Here is an 18491-nt window from a genome sequence, read left to right on the forward strand (position 1 = left end):
AAATCATGGAGAAAGAGAGGTGATCAGGCTCTCCTAATCCAAGAATTATGCAAAAAACAACAATTAGTTACTCTGTATAACAAATCCACTAAGAAAATAACAAAGTAAAAGTTATTTATCACCTGCGAGTGAGCATTGGCCAATCATGCTCACCTGCAATGTTTTAATCACAACTTCTTTCTTTTTCATCAAAATTGAGTGATTCCAAAGCCATATGAGAGCTAATTCAAAGGTTTATCTCCAATAGAAACAAGTTTTAAAAATTCAATGATATGATATGTCAATTTTAGTTAGAACAACCTGCATAACATAGTCATTTTCGATTACCCAGCTTAGACCAACAGTGAATGTTTTAAGCATAGATTCTTCGTTTGATGTCAGATTCAAATGATTCAAATTGAAAATGAACTCAGATTCATTTATTTATCTCCAATATAAACATTTTTTGGAAACAAGAAGAATTGATAAGTCAAATACTGTAAGGAACAGCTGAAAAAACAGAGTTTTAAGGGTGTTGATTTACGATAGACAGTTAGTATTTTGATCATAACTTCCCCATAAAATATCAAAAATGAATGATTAAAATTGCATTGTAAACTAGATTCATAGAGGAATCTACCATAGAAACAGGTTTTAAAAATTCAATCATTTAGGCCTAGAAAAATTGACTGTCCCAACTCTGTTCCTGAGCTGCCCACTAGACATCCGGTCAATGTTTTGGTTCTAACTTTTTCGTTTCAAATCAAAATTGAGTGATTAAAATTGGGTTGGAAAGTAGACATCAAGGTCTACTTAGGATTGAAATAGGTTTTAAAAATATTCCCTTTTGGTCCCTCAAAACATGACTGTCCCGACTGTGTTTTCAGAAATGTCATCAAGCCCGCAAGCCAAAAAAATGATATTCAAGCATTTTTTTAAATTGGTGATAAAAATGAATATGAGTGTTTGTAGAATTATTATTTCCATTATAATTCATCTACATACACAAATTATTAAAAAAAAAACTATCACCGATGTTGATTTCGATAGCTTGTTGCAACAAAGAAACAACTATTTTTACAAAAAAAAACAAAATGCATTTATTTATGTTCTTATTTTATTTTATTTTATTTTTTTCACTAACCTACTATGATTGAAAGATGAATATGACTACATATAGGAGTACTTCCAATGGAACCATTTTCGAAATAGGGCTTCATGTATGCACATACCCAAATTTGAAAAATGCATATTGATAAAAATTAGGGTATGAGAAGCCAACTTCCCTTGAAAAGATGGAGTCAAAAATTGTTGAAGTATGGAGCAATGCTGCAAACAAGTAATGGAGTGAAAACAATCTTCAATGTATCCGTTACTTTCTTGATTCCCCATAGCCATCATATGATGAAGTTCTTGAGCTTTTAAAATGGATTGTTGATGCAAACTAAAAGAAATCTCATTTTTTCCCATAACTTCTACAATTTTTGAATTTGAAACATTCTGAATCTCATTGTAAGTTTTCTCCATTGGTGCATGTGAGATAGAATGGGTGGGAAGGGTGGGTAAATTTTGCAGTTCAACACTGTAAGCATGTTTTACTGGTTTATTATGGTGAGGGTGTGGAATGAGTTGAGCAAGAAAATATGTGGGGAATGGAGCATTGTGATGATGTGGTTGGTTGGGTTGTGTGAATGGTTTTGGTATGCAAGCAGGATGTTGTGGAAGAGCTGGTGAAAAATATGGAAATATGTTTGTGCTACAAGATGAGGGAGAGTAGTCATGCCATCATAAGATGAACCATGCCAAACTTGTAAACAAGATTGGTGGTGGTTATATTGAAATTGACATCGCTGCCCTAACACATTAGTATTCCATAATAGATTATGCAAGTAAGAGTATCAAGAGGAAGTGTTTTGAACCATACCTATTGACCTTGTTGCAGCTTCCCCATCTCTTTGATATGCCACTTCCAAATTAGATAAGGAAGAACAACCATCTATGGTATGCTCCTCCTTTCGGTCATGAGGGCAAAACACTTCATCAAATTCTTCATTTTTATGAACCTGCAAACATCCAATTTTTCATTTAGAGAGCTAATACAATCAACTTTTAAATTTTCAAATAAAGCATTGATTTCAGCTCTTATGTGTCCTATTCTTGTAGCAGATTTGGAAAAGAAATAACAAGCATCTCTAGAATTCTTACCAGCCTTGGAGATTCCTCTTGAATACCTTATGCACAACTCACAAACATCATCATATGAGAACTAAAAAACATCACCTTCTCCTATCAGATTTAAGAGTTCTAAAAATTCATCTTTGATTCCTTTAAGAAAGAGTGTTTTTAAGATCTCTTTTTCCAAATGCTTGTGTTTTGATTTTTGAAGGTTGTAATGAAATCGCTCTACATAGTCCTCCAAGCTTTCATCTTCCCCTTGTATCATATTGAAAATATCTTCATCGACCTTACAATAGTCTTGGTACTTCTTCAAGAATATGTTTTTCATGTCCTCCCATGTTTGGATGCAATTCCCACCTAGGCTCATGAACCATCAGAGAGCTGCTCCTTTTAGAGTAAGAGGAAACACTTTCAACCTTTGATCGTCAGTACAATAATCATATCCTCTACAAAGTATTTCGAACTCAAATAAGAATGTATCTAGGTCTTCATTTGTCAAGCCATGAAAATTTGGTAGAGACAATGGGGGAATTATGTGCATTTGTGTCACTCCTCCTAGATCTTTGATAGGAAATTCAAAAGTAAAAATGTGATCCATTTCTTACCATAATAGAGGTTGTTCTTCATGCATTTCTTCGAGGCTCCTTCTTCAAATGTTCTTGTCAATCAGTTAGTGAAATGGGTGGTGCTTACATCACCACTTGAGTGAAATCATAAGATTTGTTTTTCAAAATTTCTATTTTTTTTTTAGTTATTCACACAAAAACTCAAACATTTATTTCTACTCTAAGTTCTTTAACAGTTCTGTTGGAAAGCAGGCAGGGGAGCAGGGCTTTTACATGCTCCTATACGCAAGTTCTTACCTTCCATTTTTAATACCCAATTCTTTCCTAACAGGCACTCATCAGATGCACACTACTCTTTAGAAATGGCTACACTCTCCCCGGCAACGGCGCCAAAATGTCGAGTGATAAAAAGGTGTCTTTTTAACTCCTATTTATCTTCACATTAATTGTCAACCCATGGACGACTTTTTATTTCAAGAGTGTACTCAGTCTGAGGCGACTATTTACTCAAGAGTAATGTTTTGTAGTATAGTGCTTAAAATGCAAAAGTAAATGAATACTTGAAAAAGAAATCAACATAAACTCAAATGCTTTGAAATCCAACTATTCACCCAGCAAACATCAATCGAGGATACAGTAGCAATAACTCATTCCTCTAGAGATCGATACAATTGAAATCAAACTAGAACAAGACAATCAATCTGAGAACAAGGAAGTAGTAACCAATGTTCTCTATAGTTGACAGCCCTACTGCACACCAAAGCAATCAATAACACAAATAACAGGAAATGGAACAGCAGCTAGGAAATGTAATAGCAACTGAATTCAATAAGCAACAACACCTTAGTCTACAAGAATAAATGCAACAATCGTGTTCTACAGAAATCAAATGGCAATCCCCTATCTTTAAAGATGAATCGAATAGCACATGGTAAATAGAACAACACTGATTAATGATAGAATATGGAACAGCGCTTGAAAGCCAAATACAAATGCATAATAACTTAACACACGGCACACCTTAATAGTAATCTGATCTGGTAATCCAATTATCAGTCTTAGTTATAAAGAATACGACTGTATTTTGTAATGGAACAGCAACGTCAATAGATTCAACAATCGCAAGGAAATATAATCTCTAAGATGAATTCAGTAATACCAATTAATAAGTGTTACAACACGGATACGCTGTAATTGAACAACAATACATTCTGTAAGGATCAGCAACGTTATATCAATGATTAAAAGAACAACAATGCGTTACCAAGTCAAGATGAATCAATACGACATTCTTGTCATAGAGAACGATATTACTCAATTGAACATAAATCAGATATAACAGAACCGTGATGTAAAATAATAGAACATACCAAATTACCAAATAAAGTTGATAAGCAAAACCACGCATAAACCAAAAAGATAATATACAGCAGCAGCACAATCCACCAAAGGCTAGGCCCTTAGCCACCAGTGGATGCTGTTGGGCTACTTCAGACGAGAGGAATGAACAGCAACTCTCAAATCATATATTAATCATCAAATTGTGAAATCATTACAACAGCAAAAGCTTGAGAATTACAACATGCAACAATCCCTTCTTCCTCCTATCCTATCATGAATAATCCATCATCATTCTTGAATTTCTAATTCTGAATCCTTAATTCTCCATCTTCATTTTTCCATCATTTTTCCATCCCCATCTCTGATCTCTGTTTTCATTTAAATAGAGAGAGATCAGAGAGAAGTTACAACAAAGATAATTACAACATGATTTCTATTACAAAATTGGATTGTTTCCAACCAATTGATCAACAATAAAATATATTGCCATCTATCTTTCAACAAGAGCAAGGCGAATTTGGCTTTGCAACTAAGATTTGGGGAAACAGCCACACAACAAATCTGAGAAAATCATGCTCAAAGAACCCTGTATTTCTCTCAATACAATTCGAATTTGGGCAAACTGTTCTACATTGAAGTTAATTGGGTCCATTCTAGACAAAACCCATGTTCCGGATTTTCCAGATTCTGCTTCATTTTCCCAAAATCTCAACCACAAAACTATCACTTCTTATTCCAGCGAATTTCTGAGTTGGCACTTTTAATGATCAAATCTTCAATCTGGAAATTATCTTAGAGGCTAAAAATGGTGACTAATGTTACAACCAATTTATTAAAACTATCATTGATAAAATCATGCATAATCATCAATTTATTAGAAATAAAGGAGAATAAATAATATTCATTCGTAAGAGCATAAATCATTATAAAATGGGTTTATGTAATAAATTATAATAAATGACCTGATAAAGAAGAGTAAAATGGATGAAATAAGTGTTTAGAAAGTGGTCGTATTCATGGCCCAATAGGTTGTCCACCCTAAAGTAATGTAATGTAATGTAAAGTCATGTCGGCCTACCCATGGTCCGCGGACCATGGGATTGTATAAATAGAGCGAGGCTCTAAGTTGAAAAGAGAGTAGATGATAGAGTAAGTAGCGAAGGAATGGTTCGAGCTTAGAGTAGGATTCTAAGTGTATTGGGTCGTAGTAGTAGGAAGAGGCTCTGCAGCTGAGTGCGCAGAGGCCTAGTAGAGTCCGTAGCTGAGTGCGCGGACCCCTACAGCTGAGTGCACAGGGCGATGTCGAGTCTATAAGCAGGATTGAAGATTAATAAAGAGAAGTTGATTCTTATTTCTATGTATTTGTTGTGCATTATCTTCTTTATGTTTGTATTAGTTTATGTATTGCGCGCACTAATATGATTGTTGAATATGTTGTAATAACCATAAATCTTACACACACAAGTTAAGTAATCGGTTAATTAGCAAGGAACTTGGGTATTATATGGGTCACACCCCGAGTAGGGCTGCGCGGAAATAGCAGCACGGGTTGTGAAGGACTAACAAGTGTGCATAGCGACGGGTCGGACTGTGAACCTCCAGAAGCCCAGCAGACATCCCTAGGGTGCAGAAACCTGGTTCTAGCACCCTCCCATACTACTTCAGGTGAGACCTCAGTCCACCCTCGGTGGACTATTGCCAAAAGGGCCAGTAGTACCAGGATTTGCTTGGCTAATTCACCTCTGAACCTGGGTCAGGCCCATACAAGCCAACAAATATAAATCATTCATACAAGTGCGCGCAGTAAATAGTATATTTTCAGTTTATATCAAACATGTAATAACTCAAGAACAGATACCCAGGATTTGGATAAAACTTCTTTTATTATTCTCTTTTTCAGTTACAGACTCGTCTTTGCCCTGCACACTCAGCTATAGGGGTCCGCACACTCAGCTACGGAAAACTAGGCCTCTGCGCACTGACCTGCAAAGCATTTTCCTACTCTACGACCCATGACACACTAAGACACTTGCTCTGTGCTTCTACTTCTCTATCTCATACTTCTCTCTAACTAACTATCTTTTTGATTTGGATTTAAACAGGAATGCAACAAATTACAGAGATCACCATAAATACAGAGATGAGATAACCATAAATATAGAGGTGCAGCGGAAATAATATTTCATTTCATTACTGTAAAATACTGAAATATGCTTACACATAGAAATGAAAATAAACCAGCTAGGGCAATGGTAGCTTATCTCTGAGAATATATGTGGAGGCTACATGCCTCTGAACTATGTTACAATGAGGCTTGAAGGCCTATTTATTGTTGAGAAACAATGGAAAACCCTTAACATCCCAAAACCTAACCCTAGAAGATGAAATGCCAAATTGTGGGCCCCGTTTTGGGTAAGTTGGTACATCAACTTCCCGGGGTCATAACTTTGGCACCCAATATTCGTTTGACGCATACAATAGCTCTTTAGAAGATCTATCCGAGCAATACAACTTTGGGAAGAGAAACATTCGTCCATGGACCCATGTTGCTCCCAGATTTCCCAAAAAACGTCATTTAGGGCCTCAAAACGACTCTGGAAGTTCAGGACCCGTAAAACTGCTAAAAATAGTAAATTGTGCTACAATTACGGAAACTGAAAAACAAAAGAGACAGTTGTGGGGGTCCAAGTGGGATAGGTGGGTGGCCACCAACATCCACCTGGATCATTTCCCCCCCCTTAGGAAGCAATGTTCCCCATTGCGTTGAGTTCCTCCATCTGTTAAACTTGGTCCTTGGTGAGTTATTCTGCAATCTCAGATGTGTCCAGTAACGGTGGGAAGCATGGTCGAGAGCGGTACACATTAAACACTTCGTGCAGGTGAAGGAATGGAGGAATGTTGTGCTCCAAAGCATTCTTTCCCACAGCCTTGGTAATGGTGTAAGGACCATGTTGGCATGGTCGGAGATTCTGATGGGCTCTTGTAAGGCATTCTTCCTTCCGATGCAACCAAACTTTGTCGCCCACCTGAAACTTGTGTGGTGCCCCTGTGGGTGAGGAGAAGTTGTTCCTGTGTTCTTTTTTCATGATCATATCCATCTATTGTTACTGCTTCTACGTGGAGGAACCCTTCGCGGGGGTTATGGATGTGGCGATGATCTTCCCCTTACTTTGGGAGCGAACCAGACAAAAAATAAATTTCCTAGTCTGGGAGATGAGCTTGCTGCCTTTCTTAGTAGTGATCAAAGAGGTGGCGGTAGGTGGGGCTACCTCTGGTATCTGGTATAATGAATTACACAAAGAAATAATAACAGTGTGAGGCCTTGACTCATACACAGAATGTTGCCTCCATAAGTATTATTAGCCTAATAATACATCACAAATATGTAGAGATGCAACATCACACAATACATCGTCTGTGAAGGGTTTGATGCTGTAGGGAAGGTGTCACTCCTAGCGAACTCAGAGATCTCATCCTTGGTGAAGCCACCCGATACTATATGGTTACAGGTGTGGTGTAGTCAGTAGGCCTAACCGCTTCACGACCTCTACTGAAATGAGGTTCTTTTAGCTGCCACTATCGATAATGAATTGCAGTGACAAACCCTTCACCCACATCTATGAGTGGAAAAGACGCTCCCCCTCCTCTGGATCTTCAGGCTCATTCTTTTGGATCTTGGCAGTGGCAACAACAACGCTGGGCTTCGCATCAATGATCTGCTTCCATTTTCCATTCCCCTTGTCGGGTTCTGACTCAGGAACAAAACATGCATCTGATTCTGAAGCCTTCAACTTGACCACCAGCGACTGCTTGGTCCGACACTCACTTATGCTGTGAGTGGGGCTCTTATGGAACTCACACCACTTTCCTGTGTCCTTCTTTGACTTCAAGGTGTTTTTCTTTTCTTGGGGCTTCGACAGGTTGTCTTAGGTCACCCCACCTTCGCTTTGTCCTTTGGTGTTCAGATTTGCAGATCCAAAGTCTCACTTCTTCTGTTTAAACTTCTGCTCGATTTTGACAGCGTATCGGTACGTCGTGCCGAGTGAGGAGATGTTCAAGAACTCCATCTCTTCCTGGATGTATCTATGTAGGCAACCTTGGTATTTGAGTACCAAATGCAACTCATAGTCCTTGATACCCAACTGTGTGTGAAGGGTATGAAAAATGTTTGTGAACTTCGACACATCTTGGTCCCTTCCTTGTGGAAGCGTGGTCCACTTTGTGTATTTATCCTCATAGCTTTTGACAGGGTAGTACTGCTCCTTGATGGCATCCCGAAATGAATTCCAATTGGGTGCGGCTAAAAATAGTGAGCCCATACTTTCATCCTTCTGCTCGCAGTAGGTTTCCCACCAGTCCTTGATGTGGGGGGCTGCTTTGAGAAGAGCGAAAACAATCTTTTCCCAACTTGAAAATTCATGAACAGAAAAATACCCTTCTAGCATATTTAACCATTTATCTGCGGCATCTGTGTCAATCTAACCCTAGAATATGGATATTTCAAAATTAACTTGTACCTTAAATGGTGTGGCGTTTCCACACCATTTAAACGCCACACCATTTAAGGTACAAGTTAATTTTGAAATACCCATATTCGAGGGTACAAGAGATGTGTATTTAAAAATTAACTTGTACCTTAAACTATGTTGCAATGAGGCTTGAAGGCCTATTTATTGTTGAGAAACAATGGAAAACCCTTAACATCCCAAAACCTAACCCTAGAAGATGAAACACCAAATTGTGGGCCCTGTTTTGGGTAAGTTGGTACATCAACTTCCCGGGGTCGTAACGTTGGCACCCAATCTTCGTTTGACGTGTACAATAGCTTGTCAGAATGATCTATTCGAGCACTACAACTTTGGGAAGAGTGACATCGGTCAATGGACCCACGTTGCTCCCATATTTCCCAAAAAACGTCGTTTAGGGCCTCAAAATAGCTCCAGAAGTTCAGGACCCGAAAAACGGCTAAAAATAGTAAATTGTGCTACAATTACAGAAACTGAAAAATTGAAAGAGACAGTTGTGGGGGTCGAAGCGGGATAGGTGGGTGGCCACCAACATCCACATGGATTACTTTTACACTTAGAGCCTCACTCTAGGCTGACATTACATTACAAACTAGGGTAGACATGACTCTAACATACTTCTGCGCCCGTAATTTGCAGGGCTTTACAACATCATTCGATCAAAACATGGGCTTTGAGCCCCAAAACATGCCTTGGGGGGATTCCATGCCCAACAAAGACTACCTTAGACTCTTCTAAGACTTCTCTTTTTATACAATCCCATGGTCTGCGGACCAAGGGTGGATCATATAAAGCCGACACAACTTACATAATATAAGGGAAGAAACCGTTGATGACTCTTTACATTTTCACACTTTGCAACCACAAAATGTGGAGACTTTACTTTCTTTATACAAAACTTGGGCCTTTAACCCCAAAACTTGGGCTCTTAACCACAAAATTGACCCTAGGGGACTCGTTCCCAACAATAATTCAAAGGGACTTTAGTCCCTTAGGTGGGTATGTGATAGAGTTGTTTTGAGACACACTTATGGTCTGCAAACCATCGTATTATAAAGAAAAAGCTATAAATAGTTGAGGCAGAGCCAGTCTAGCAAGCAATCAATCAAGGAAGAATCATGGTAAGGGAAAGGTGCGAATGAAGGAAAGGTTTGTTTCCTGTACTTAGGCGAAAGGGGAAGGCTCCTGCAGCTGAGTGCACAGGGATAAGGATTCTATATTTGAATGCTTAGATTTAATAAACACTGTTTAGGGTGAAATTGATGCATCTATGTTCTTTTATTTACTTCTCCTAAGTTTATATGTCTTCGCTCTATAATGTGTTTTATATGAATGAATGTTTATTTATTGCAAGAACCTGGTAGATCTATAATATTTATGCATAATAAGTCCAACTAAGTACCTTCATGAAGATTTGGACTTTATTTAGTTAGATTTGCAGTAGTTGTCTATTCGAAAGGGATAAAGATGCACGAAGGCAAATCTAAGACGTAAGGCTTCAGGAAACACCTCACACTACCCTCTAGATGCAGAAACCTATTTTTGTCATCCCCCAATACTACTTTGGGTGAGACTGTATCCTCGGCTACGCTGGTTGTTACCGAAAGGGCCAACATTTTAGGGTTTTGTTGGTTGGCTCAGATAACACTGAACCTGGGTCAGACCCCATCAAGCCAAAAAATGGTTATGTTGCCAGGACCAGGATCCATCTGAGGAATGTGTGATGTCAAATAAGTGGTTTCCTACTAAGAAGGAAATCAATAAGTGGATCGATCGGAAGTTCCACACATTTTTAGCTCAGGAGAATAGAAATCCACGATTATCCAAGGAACAGTGGTTGGAGAGATACCTATAGATAGACGATACCGAAGCCTTTTTTTGTTTCTTCCCCTGCGAACTGCATGAGTGGATGTCTATATTAGCAGACAATCAGGGTACGTGGAGACTTGACGGCCCTATTGTGCGGACTCCAAAGATGGTGAGGTGCTTGGAAGCTTCAAAAAATAATGTCACACGGTCCATTCTTCATTGGATTGATCACATCTTAGGAGGATTCGTTACTGAGCTCGCGGTCAATAAAACCACTAGATATAGTGAAATTTAGTGCAGGTTCTTATAGGGACCATGAGGTAAGTACTTTAAAACCCTAAAAAATTGGATTAAGATGTTGTTGTGTGAAAAACGGGTTATGAGTTGGCATTATGGCACAGGTTTGGAGCTATGGCACAGGTGTTGTCCTTGATGGCAACTCTCTTTGATAACAGATCTTAGTTCAGGCTTTCAGAATGAAGGAAAAGACATATACGTAGGTTCATCTAGATGAAGATGCGTATACAAGTGGGTTAGATGTTACAAAGGCGCATATGCATATACACGCACTTTCAGGCAAGGAAAATCGCGTATATATTGGAAAACTTACCTTTGATCCGTGGTAGTTAGTCCTTGGTACTTGAACCTATGGTTTTGGACCATGGTATCTCGTCAGAAGTGTTGATCCCAAGTATTGGGCCCATGGTATTGTGTTATTATGGTTTTGGACCGTGGTATTGAGAAAGGCCTAAGACTATAAAAGAGGAAGGAGATCATTTGGCAAAGCATCTTTGGAATCAATTGAATATCTAACATGTGCTAGATCTGAAACTTTTGTGATTGGGGTTATGGTGCAGATTTGGATCTGAATGAAGGAGGAACCTAAGCGCATAAAGAAGGATAAGATCTATTGATGGGTCATAATATTTAAAGCTTGAATGATAGTATCTTTGTATGATTTTGATCTATTCTGTGAGGCGCACACTTGATCTATAAATCTGATAATTTGGGTTATTTAGCATTTGACTGTTTGAAAGAGTAAATTCTCCTTTATAGATCTGTACACAGGTTCAGTGAAGCAAAGGCACGTATACACGCAGGTTTAGTAAAGGAAAACTGCGTATACGCAGGTTTCTCCACACACAGGAGCGGCACGCAGGTTTCATGTTGTTTAAGCAGTGTATACATATTTTATTGTGATCTAGCTACCTCTGTTTGTTGCTGCAATGTTCTGGGTTCAGAATTTGGCATATGGTTGCTGTCGCTGTGTTCTGGGTACAGCTGCCAGAGAAGTGTTTATTGTGAATCAGTTTTGTTCGGTGGAAAGGTGATTGGTTGAAGTAGAGATCTTGATGATTGATTGATGTTCATGGATCCAGTCTAAAAATTTATGAAACGTGGTCCCTAGAAGAAAGAGAAGGTGGTAGCCTTCTGTAGGCCAGCACCTACGTACTAGTATCTTGGCTAATGCAAGAGCTAAGGGGCTTGTAGCTCCCTTCTAGGAGAAGCTGGAGAACGAGAGAGGGTTGTAGCTCTCTGCAGGTTGCAACCTGCGTACTGGTAAAGGACTGCACCAGTACATTGGAAAAGAAGTTTCTAATTTAAAAGGAAGATAGGACGAATTGCAGCAGGTGGTTTTCACCCACATTGGGTTTCCACCTTATATCTTGTGTTCTTGTGTGCGATTGTCTTTCTGCTCTGTTTTACTGTTTCTGGTTACTGGTTATTTGATTCTGAAACACAAATTAACAATCAACATCAGAAAGATAAAGTAAATTAAAAGTTTGCTCTGTATACGCGGGTTTCCTTATGCAGAGTTGCGTATATACGCGGGTTTAATTAACTGAAGTAACGTATATCATTTGATTTTTGAATAAGGAATATTTGACCTGATAATACTGATTCACCCCCCCCCCCCTCTCAGTATTATTTCCAACAATTGGTATCAGAGCAGGTCCTTCAGAAGAAGCTTGATCGCTTGAAGGAAGATCTTTCATCATGAGCAACTACAAGAGGGAAGCATCAATCAGGCCACCAATTTTTGATGGGACAAACTTCGTATATTGGAAGGTAAGAGTTACTTCCTATCTTCAATCTCTTGGTACAGAAGTCTGGGATATCATAGATACAGGGTATACCTTTCCATCAGCAACTCCTACAGATTTGGCTGAGAAAAAGAAATATGAAATAAATGCAAAGGCGGTCAATACTCTATTAGGATGTCTATCTCAATCAGAAATTGTCAAGGTTATGCAGTATAAATCCGCAAAAGAAATATGGGACAAGATTGTACTGAGCTATGAAGGAGATGATCAGGTAAAACGAGCAAAACTTCAAACCCTCAGAATTCAGTATGAAAATCTCAGAATGCCTAATGATGAAAGTGTGGCTAACTATTTCCTTCATGTAGATGAGATTGTTAATTGTATGAAAATTTTGGGAGAAGAAATAAAAGAGGTTGTTGTTGTTGAAAAAGTTCTAAGATCTTTGTCCCCTAGATTTGAATCTAAAGTTTCTGCAATAGAAGAAAAAGAGAATCTACGAAATCTTACAATGTCACAGCTGCACGGAATTCTAACTGCTTATGAAATGAGGAAAGGAGGGCCATCAGATAGGAGAGAAGCTGCTTTCAAGGCTTCAGGCAAAGGAGACTACTATGAATCAGGACACGTGTCAGAAGAAGAAGAAGAATCAAATTTTGTCAAAAACCTTCAACGGGGTGCTGGAAGATTCCGAGGTAAGTTACCTTTCAAATGATTTTCTTGTGGAAGAGTAGGTCACTATGCTGCCAAATGTCCTCATAAGGATAAGGGGAAGGAACCTGTTAGATGGAACAAGAAACATAATGCAAATAAGAAAAGCTATTACACTCATGAAGATAGTGATGGACTATCAAATAGTGATGAAGATGAATGAGGTAATAATTTTAAACTTTTAATGGCTTTTGAAGATGATGATTACATGGATGCTATAGATGAAGAAGGTTTTTATGAAGAAATCTCTAAACTCAAAGTCTGTTTAGAAGAGAAAAATATGATTATTGATTCTCTACAATGTCAACTGGCTGAAAGGGAAAAACATCATGAAAAATTGGAATGTGAAATTGTTGGTCTTAGAAAAGAGATTGAGAAAACAAAAGCTCTTAATCTTAAATTCGTTAAAGGATCTGAAACTCTGGATGAGATTATCAATGTGCAGTATTCTCCACTAATCAAGACAGGTCTGGGATACAATGGAGAAGCATCACAAGCATCCACTTCCAAAAGTTATCTTGATGCAGCAAGGAGGAGCGAGCAAAGGCCTAATAGAAATCATCAGGTAAATCAGGGACAGTTTTCCTCAAGAATGAACAAAGACTATCAGGAAAATCGGGGACAATCTACTTTAAGGACAAACAAAAGCTACAACCAGCCACAGGTAAAACCTTCTCAATTTTCCTCAAGAATGGATGCCAATAGGAACTACAATCATTTGGCTGGTAGATTTGACAATCACAGGAGTTTCTTCAATGGCCAATGTTTCTCATGCCATAACTTTGGCCACAAAGCTGCTCAATGTGTTGCCTATAAGACAATCATGACTAGAGAAGCTCAAAAACAAAGAAGTATGACTAGAATCACGAAAAGACCTATAACAACTTTTCGGCCGTTGAAAATGAAACTGAATGTTCTATTTGTAATAACTTTGGTCATGAAGATTCTGAATGCAGGAGTAGGTTTGGGAAGACAACTCAGAAGGAACAAATCTCAAGTGCCAGAACATGGAGAATGAAGGAACCACAACGAGAAAGATGTGGGATAGCTTTATATGCAGAAGGACAGGAAAATCAATGGTACATCGACAGTGGATGTTCGAAGCATATGACAAGTGATAAAGAAAAACTTGAATCATATAGTGTTTTAGAAAAGGGAAAGAAAGTTTCATTTGGAAATGATACCCCTGCAGTCATAAAAGGAAAAGGCACTGCTCAGTTGAAAGAAAAGGTCAAAGCTAGAAATGTTTTGTATGTTGATGGTTTGAAGCATAATCTTCTGAGTGTTATTCAGATGTGTGATCAAGGAACCAAGGTAATATTTCGATCAAATGGATGTAGTGTTCGTGATCTTGATACAGGAAAAACAGTGATCAAAGGCAGAAGAACTCCAAATAACTTATACATATTTGAAGAAGGACAAAAACAATGCCATTTGAGCAAGGATGATGAACACTGGTTATGGCACCGGAGGTTGGGGCATCTAAGCTTTTCACAAATAAGGAAAGCATGCAAATACCAGGCAGTTCTTAGTCTTCCGGATATCAAAATTCCAGACAACACCATATGCAAATCATGTCAGTTTGGTAAGCAAACCAGAACCAACTTCTCTGAGAAGGAAGGATCAGCTAGCAGGCCTCTTGAATTAGTCCACACAGAAGTATGTGGTCCATTTAGGACAAGGTCACCTCGAGGAGAAGAATACTTTATATTATTCATTGACGACTTCTCCAGGATGGTTTGGTTAGGTCTTATGAAACACAAGGATGAAGCATTCGAAAAATTCAAATCCTTCAAAGCCTTGGCTGAAAACGAATAAGATCACAAAATTAAGTGCCTCAGATCTGACAGAGGTGGGGAGTTTACCTCAAATGAATTTTTTTATTTCTGTGAAGAACATGGAATAAGAAGGGAATTTTCTACAGCTAGGACTCCTCAGCAAAATGGAGTGGTGGAAAGGATGAACAGAACGGTTCAACAAATGGCTCGTGCTATGCTTGATGAGTCTGGAACTCCCGCAACCTTATGGGGTGAAGCTGCATTTGTTGTGGTTGTTATTCTCAACAAAACAAATGTCCGAGTGAACAGCACTCAAACTCCTCATGAGCTCTGGTATGGTGAGACTCCTTCGGTAAAGCATTTCAAAATTTTTGGAAGCAAATGCTATATTAAGAATAATGATAAACAGCTTGGCAAACTTGAACCTAAAGCGGATGAAGGCATTCTCCTTGGTTATTCTCCCCACAGCAAAGCATATAAGTGTTACAATAAATGACTTGGAAGAATTGTTGATAGCATTGATGTAGTGGTTGATGAAAAACGATACATTCCTAGGCAAATAAATTATGAAAAGGATGAAGACTACTCTCCAAATCAGACTGATGATGAAGAAGAACCTCAAGAGGCACCAGAGGAATAGATAAGGATAGTAGAGAAGACTCCATCCAGGTACGTTCAAAAGAATCATCTAGAATCTCAGATTTTGGGGCAGAAAGAGGCAGGTGTACAAACAAGAATAACAATTGCAGAAGCCTCAAACTATTTGGCATTGCTCTCCTCCACTGAACCTCAAAATGTAAAAGAGGCATGCAAAGATAAATGCTGGGTCAAGGCAATGGATGAAGAACTTGAGCAGATCGAAAAGAATAACACTTGGGAGTTGGTTCCTAGACCAAAAGATAAGAATGTCATAGGGACAAAATGGATCTTTAAAAATAAGATGAATGAAAATGGAGAAGTGATTAGAAACAAGGCCAGACTTGTTTGTAAAGGGCATGCTCAAGAAGAAGGAATAGACTTTGAAGAAAAAATTTCTCCTGTTGCTAGACTTGAGGCCATCCGAATGATCCTTGCCCTCTCAAGTTTTCATAAGTTCAAAGTATTTCAAATGGACGTGAAATCAGCCTTTCTGAATGGAGACTTAGAAGAAGAAGTGTACATTGAGCAACCAGATGATTTCATTCTTGGGAATGATCCAAATCTTGTATGCAGACTAAAGAAGGCTCTCTATGGTCTTAAACAGGCTCCAAGGGCTTGGTTCTACCGTTTGGACAAATATCTTCATCAACAAGGCTTTTCAAAAGGATCAACAGATAGCAATATTTATATAAAAATTGAAAATGACAAATTACTAATACTTGTTGTGTATGTAGATGATATTATCTTTGGGAGCAATGAAGAAGCTATGAGTCAAAGCTTTGCCTTGGTGATGCAGAAAGAATTCGAAATGTCTTTGCTTGGAGAACTGACATATTTTCTTGGATTGCAAATCCAAAAAAATGAAGGCAGTATCTTTTTGTCTCAAACCAAGTATCTCAAGCAGATCTTGAAGAAATATGGCATGGAAGATGCAAAACCAGTATGTACCCCCATGGTTACAGGATGCAGCCTCAATGAAAATGATGAATCAGCAGCAGTGCATCAACCAACCTATAGATCTATGATTGGAAGTCTACTTTATTTGACAGGTACCCGACCAGACATCATGCATGCAGTGGGAATAGTTGGAAGATTTCAAGCAAATCCTAAGGAAACTCATCTTCAGACAGTTAAGAGAATATTCAAGTACCTTCAAGGAACTCAAAACTATGGCTTATGGTATCCTAGAGATACAGATCTCACACTTCATGCTTATACAGATGCAGATTGGGCCGGAAGCGTGGATGACAGGAAGAGCACAAGTGGTGATGCATTCTTCATGGGTTCCAGATTAGTATCTTGGTTCAGCAAGAAACAGAGTTCGATTGCTCTATCTACAGCTGAAGCAGAATATGTGGTTGTTGCATCTTGCTGCACTCAACTCCTTTGGATGATGCAGACCTTGTAGGATTTTCAAATCACTTGTACACCACCTATCTCCATCTTATGTGATAATACAAGTGTAATCAACATTTCAAAGAACCCAGTCATGTATTCAAAGACCAAGCACATACCAATCAAGTATCACTTTCTCTGGGAACAAGTGTTGGAACAAAAGGTCAAATTGGAGTATGTTCCTTCTAAGGAACAAGTTTCTGATATTCTCACTAAACCACTGCCAGGAAAACTTTTGAATACCTCAGACAGAAGCTGGGGGTAGTTAATGCATCATCTTGCTGTTAAATCTTGTCTGGTTCAGAGAAAAATGGGTGTATGCAAGCTGCCTGAGGAGGATCCGCATACATACGTCGGTTTGTGCAGAGACAGTCGTGTATATAGAGGTTTGATGGATATCAGTAGGGACAGGCTCTGGTTGAAGATATTCTTATGGGGGTCTGACAGAGACCATTCGGCACAGGTTCAGGGGGAGCAGATAAAATTATAATGATGCATTGTTGGCATTATCTTAGAAGCTTTTGGTTCTAAGCTGTTGTTGAGTTCAGGTGGAACAAAGACAGAGGGAGAACAGAAGGAAATCTTGGTTGCTGATCTGAATGGTGATTGACAGATGATGATGCTATCAGTTATTGGTGACTTTCATAAGTATTTCATCTCTATGTCATGTATCTCTTTTGTGGTATCTCTTTTATGGTGTCAAGGTCATGTAACGGCCTATTTTGGTTTCCCCACTATGCCTGGGATGAACATGTAATGAACTTGGTTGTCATATGTAAATTTTTGATGTATCCCCACTTGGTTGGGTGATGGATGTATGTATTGAGTCTTTTGGTGATAGGAAGGTCCTTTATGATGTATAAGTCATGGTTCTTCTTGAAGAACATCTTTTTGCAGATCTTGCCTACAGTCAGGGGGAGCATGGTCAGCACAGCAGGGCAGAGATTTCAGCATGTTCTCAGGGGGAGCACAACCCTTTTCCCTTGATGACAAAGGGGGAGAATGACTTTGAGGATCTTGGGGTTGCCATCAAGTCCAAAGGGGGAGATTGTTGGCATTATGGCACAAGTTTGGAGCTATGGCACAGGTGTTGTCCTTGATGGCAACTCTCTTTGATAACAGATCTCAGTTCAGGCTTTCAGAATGAAGGAAAAGACATATACGTAGGTTCATCTAGAAGAAGATGTGTATACATGCAGATTAGACGTTACAAGGGCGCGTATGCGTATACACGCACTTTTACGCAAGGAAAAGCGCGTATATATTGGAAAACTTACCTTTGGTCCATGGTAGTTAGTCCTTGGTACTTGAACCTATGGTTTTGGACCATGGTATCTCATCAGAAGTGTTGATCCCAAGTATTGGGCCCGTGGTATTGTGTTATTATGGTTTTGGACCATGGTATTGAGAAAGGCCTAAGACTATAATAGAGGAAGGAGGTCATTTGGCAAAACATCTTTGGAATCAATTGAATATCTAACATGTGCTAGATCTGAAACTTTTGTGATTGGGGTTATGGTGCAGATC

This window comes from Pinus tabuliformis, chromosome 3_2 (assembly GCF_031772625.1).
Source record: "Pinus tabuliformis cultivar Carrire ecotype Pingquan chromosome 3_2, CPIR1, whole genome shotgun sequence".
NCBI classification, from domain to species: Eukaryota; Viridiplantae; Streptophyta; class Pinopsida; order Pinales; family Pinaceae; genus Pinus; species Pinus tabuliformis.